At 45.1% G+C, this 5,294-nt stretch overlaps 1 protein-coding gene across 2 annotated transcripts in view; it reads left to right on the top strand.

Annotated features, from left to right (window-relative positions):
* The first annotated feature begins 1,721 nt into the window (after nucleotides 1–1,721).
* LOC103622640 (dynein light chain 1, cytoplasmic) overlaps nucleotides 1,722–5,294 on the top strand; it is a 20,042-nt gene continuing 16,469 nt past the window's right edge. Inside the window, exons 1-2 of one of the 2 annotated variants that reach the window (XM_017744716.1) lie at nucleotides 1,722–1,727; nucleotides 3,121–3,122. The gene's annotated coding sequence lies outside the window, so the exon portion shown is untranslated. The remainder of the gene's footprint in view (nucleotides 1,728–3,120; nucleotides 3,123–5,294) is intronic. The other variant, XM_008641620.2, reaches the window with a different exon arrangement.

Genomic DNA, 5,294 nt, shown 5'->3' with positions numbered 1-5,294 from the left:
TAGAGAGAACTGACACTGTTTATATAACATTAAAATTAATTCTAAATCAACGATTCAGAGAAAGTAATGTTGCATAAAAGTAGACTAAAAGAGATTTCACTGACAGACAGTGCTAACAGTAACCTTTCTTCAGTGTTTTGCAGAAAAAGTGAGGCATTCATAGGGTTTTGCAGATTAACTGACAACTTGCCACCAGAATGAAGAAAAGAATCCAGGCTTTTTAATCTATTAGTCAGTTATGTGCATTATTTTAAAGCAGCCCTTAGATTTACTCATTTTAGTGTAGGTTGGGTAAAAAAAAGAGCACTAAAGCAGAAATATGCATGTGTTCTGCATCTTAAACCAAGACTTTCCTCCTGGAATGGCAATAAGGATACCCTGCAGCCCAAGGTTTTCTATGCAGCCATAAAACCTTCATCTTCTTGACTGTGCTGGTAGCCAGGATAACCAATCCATATTCTATACCCAGTGCATGCTGCAGGAGGGAAAGATAACAAAGGTTGTGACAGAACTCCATCAGAGAAGTCCTTTTGGGCCCCATTTCCATTAGCTCATAAAAGGAACAGCCTGGACCCACATGCTGGGCTCTGCTAGGGCTGCTCCAGGCTGCAACTCTTCATTTGCAAGAGAAATGACCCATTCATTTCCCTCTGACCTCTGCAGATACTTCAGACTGCTGACCTCATCTGCCAATGGCTCCCACCACTATGAGCCAGCATGATCAAACAGGTGCTCCCAGATAAAACCCTCCACCTTCCCAGGCAATCTGAACTAACACAGCTCCAAGAATCCCCAATCAAGGCTCTCAGGAGATTATTTGTGCATGGGCTGGGAATGTTCAGCCCTCAACTGATTTATTTCCTGTTCAGAAAAGCAGAGGCCATATATGACAAGGAGGTACAGATGAGGAGGTGTAAATTTTTCTTTGTCAAGTGAAGTTAAAACATATAAGTGCACACTCACATGCTTGTATGAGTGTGCACTTGACAACACAGATTTCTTCCCTGCAACTGCAACTCCTGTCAGCTACACCTCCTATTAGTGTGTGGTGCCTCAAGCACTCTGAAGCCCCTCCAGAAAACTCAGTGACTTGTGACTGGGAGTTCTCACCTCTGCAGTAGGTTTCCAGACTCAGTTTTATGACCAGGGATGAAAGATGACATTGCTACTTCAGCAGAGGAATCCCCGTGGCTTGTATTGCATCCCAGGAAAAAGATACATCTCTTCAGACACACCCGTCTTCCTTGGCATTCACAGCCTTATTACCAAGAGTATCGAAATACATATTGACTTTTGTTCTTAACAGCCCCATTCTAGAGAGATTACTCCATTCCACAGCTAAGGATACAAAGGCATTCGGTGGCTGAACTGGGAATTCAGTGCTGGTTTCAAGTTCAAGTTCAGAGTGCTGCTCACTGGACTAATCTCTGGACACTTTTTCTACGTGGCAGAGAAGTGTGAGTTGTCAGATCTGAAAGAATACTGAGGTCTTCAGACAGAGTCACAGATATATGTATCACAGACTAATATCTTTGTCAATAAAAGTAGCATAAAAACAAAGCAAGCTAGGTCAGCTCTTCTGTTGGTCTCAAAAGAACACCCAATTATTAGAGTCAGCATAATCATCTTTAGTAACTAAGCTGTTTTGGAAGCTGAATAGTTTGTTCCAAATGCCACATAGACAGCTCTTGCTACTGGCAGAAGAGGACTGTGAATCAGAGCCCGAAGTCTGATGCAAGAGAAATTTGGGCGTCTCAAGCTGATTTCCCCAGCAGAGAACAACCCTGTTAATTTGAGAAAGTCCCCTGCCTGCTTTCTCTCTGAGTAATTAAGAGTGAAATCCTCCTCTCAGTGACCCCAATGCTCTCAGCCTAGGCTGATTTACACATGAAAGGAACCCTCTGAGGGGCTTTCTCCCTTTCACATTCACAACCAGGCAGGACCTATAAATAAAACCTTTCTGAAAACAGGAGCTTTCAAAAAGGTCTGTGTATGTGCACAAATGTGTATGAGAGAAAGGGAATGGCTGTGTGCACTCGAGGATGTGTGTTTGCATGCGTATGTGAGGCGTGGGTAAGAAGAATGTGCATTCACACACCAGCCCTCATGCAAACAAGTGTACTCAGAAAAGCATCTGCATGGATATGGGAGCGTGCACAGGTGCTGGGGGCACTTACAGGAGCCAGAAGGCATATCCAGGCTGGTTTCCAGCTAGCACAATCCCAGGGGTTTGCCCCAGTCAGCTGAGTCATTCTAGAGTTACACATGGAAAAGCGAGAGTAGATTCAGACCCAATTGTGCATGAGACCATGCTTGTGATGCACTTTCCCTCCACAAAGCAGTAAAGTACTTAGAGGACAAACACCAGTGGTTTACACTGCTTTGGCTTTAACGAGGGAGGTAGCATAGACTCAGGTCTCAGGGTGTGTGTTCCTATGATTTTGACAGAAGGTGGGGTTTTTAAACGGCCACATATTCTCAGCTGCTTGGGAGAGAGAGTAGTGTTGCATTTTCCAGGGCTGTCATTGCTCAAAAGTAATTTTTAGTTTTCTGGAACATTAAACCCCTCAAAGTTTGAAAAACAAACAGCGAGACAGATGACCCGAAAATGAAGGTCAGGAAATCAAAAGGACTATGACTGCCTTTACAGTAGTTATAAACACAAAAATGCCTAGATATGTATCTGAACTATCCCTCCCCTACTGTCCTGTTCATCCATGTGGCTACAAAGTCAGGATCTCTCCCCTTCCATGAGGCCTGCGGAGGACTCTACATAACTTCCAGGAAACTTGGCAGTTACTGTGACCCTGCCCTAATACAAAACAGGTGACAAGGAGCTCAGAGCCAAGCCAGGACAGACCATAGGAATTCACAAAGCAAGTTCTGCTCTGTGGGTCTTTGCCCCTGTAAGAGGTGGCTTTTTAAGACCTGGCTAAATGATAATTTCACAACTGCAAATTATTCTACTCCACTACTCCTGACCAGCTGAATCATTTGCTTTACTGAAACTGTGCCTGTGCCATATGCTAATGCTAGCAATCGGGATGTAGGTATGTTAGAACCACTGCAGCTGCTCCACTGCTTGGTGGAAGACTCCAGGGTGTGAGAGGGGGGCAGGAGCGGTGCTGCACCCTTCTGACTTCATCGCTGCTAATCGCAGCTCTTGGACCTCTCTCTCTCTCCACCCCTCCCCCCCCGCCCGCCAATTCTTATGCAAACATTTAGAAGAAGTAGGCAGAAAAAAAGGCACAAATCAGGAGACATAAAGAGTGCGAAGCCTCACAGGAGCGCACAAAGCACAAAATGTCTCTTCTGCTCATTCAAAAGACTTCCCAGCTCCTTGCACTAGGCAGGAGTGTGTGAGCACGGATTCAGAGCTCCCCTCCCACTGAGCTCGGAGCTAAAGCCCTCCCCCAGTTCCCAGGGTCTTCAAATGAAGATTTGCATAGTTGTTCCAGATCATTCCTGAGAGAAGGGACAATGGCTCTCTCAACGTCCTCTTCCCCCCATCCTTCCCTCCCAAAGCTGATAAAGCCCTGGTGAAAAGGGGAACAAAGGATTTACAGATGTCAGAATATTGATTTCTGCCATTCCAGGACTACAGGGAGAAGATGAAGAAAACTTTTGCCCCCAGAAACTCTCTGAAGTTTGAGACACAGACGCTATCTCTGCAGCACGAATTCCGCGTTTGTTAAGACAGTATCCGATGGAGACAATATTGCTATTCGAGAAGGATGAGCAGGGCCCTGAAAACGCGAAAATGCTGGGGGATGAGATTACAGCCTCCAATCTCAGAGAGCGCATTTTGTTGTTCCCAGACCTGAACGGAGAGGCACTTCCAGTGAAAGCAGTTTGCCACCAGGCGGGCCGGGCCGGCATTGCTCTGAGCGCCGGAGATACAGCCCTCCCATCTCATCGTGACTCATGCTGGTATCCGTGCCCTCTCTCTGCCACCCACCACTGCAGCTGGGAAAAGTAACAGAAAGAAAGGTGAGAGACGAGTCTTTGGCAAGTGACTTTTGATTCTAAATCAGAGTGGAATGGAGGTTCTTAAAACTTACTACATTTAGGACCATTACCTGAAAGCCAAAGCCTTCTGCTCCCACAAGCATTTCTGTGCACAGTCCATATAAACCCGAGCTTGCTTTTGCACAACAAACATTCTTTTTCACCGTAGTGTGTCAACTTCCCCTCTACTGAACTCCACCTCTACCAGCTTGCTGCAATCATTCAAATTGTGCTAAACAGAACAGCGACATGATCCAAAGTGTCACATGTCACTGCTGCACACCCAGCAGGAGAGGAGTACTGGGCAGCCAAGTCAGGTTACAGGAGTTCTGGCCTGACCTCCACCTGTCCCATCACTACTCTGAAACACCCTTCTCTTGGTGACTGGATACTACCACTTTATAGACTTTTTTTTTTTTTTTCAGAGATAACTTTGTAGCATTTCTGCACTCAGAAAATTCCTGGGATGCTGGATCTTTTGTAAAAATGTACCTGTTGAAAATTCCTCAAAATGCTGGATTTAGGCCTGGATTTTTAAAGGTGATCAGCTATTTTCTAAATCAAGCTCTAGGCCCTCAGGTCAGCTTGGGGAAAACCCACCTGAAGCCCTTTCTGCAAGGCACAATAGTGAGTACAAGAGGGGTTTCCCATGCCATGGGTCAGTAATTCAGACAGAGCTCCAGAGCCAGAGTTGACTGTTCACTCATTTTCCACACACCTTTGTAAAAACACATGCTGTCAGGAGGACTGCAGTCATCACAGTGATAATAACCATCACATATTGCACAGTTAAACACATTTCATACAACTACATCAAAACATTATTCACAGTACTCTTAAAATATCTAGGTTTCTTTCAATACCTGCCTGTCTTCCCTCAACTAAAAGAAATTATTCTTCTGGAATATTTTGTGTCTTCCAGCAGTCACTCCTAATTTACATTTAAAGATGTGAATCAGACCCACTAGACTCCTGATACACCTCATACAGAGATTAATCACAGCTGTTGGAATTATAAAGACTAAGACAGACTCATTTTAAATCAGTCTATCGCAGACTATAATGAACCTCCTACCATGCTCAGGTTCAGGACAGACTCAAACCCCATTTTCAGTTGCTCTCCATGAGCCCCTTGGAGCTCCATGGGTAGGACAAGGTGCACTTGGGACAGTTATGCTAAGAGTTGCCACTACTGCCTTCTCCAAAGAGCATTTTCCAGACCGTTGGAGGAGTAAGGGTGTCAGAGAGAACTAGGGAGAAGCAAACCTTGGCTGCTCTCACCTCCT

Source organism: Corvus brachyrhynchos, unplaced genomic scaffold (genome assembly GCF_000691975.1).
Source record: "Corvus brachyrhynchos isolate BGI_N302 unplaced genomic scaffold, ASM69197v1 scaffold549, whole genome shotgun sequence".
In the NCBI taxonomy this organism is placed as follows: domain Eukaryota; kingdom Metazoa; phylum Chordata; class Aves; order Passeriformes; family Corvidae; genus Corvus; species Corvus brachyrhynchos.
This window is presented reverse-complemented; position numbering and strand designations above follow the sequence as displayed.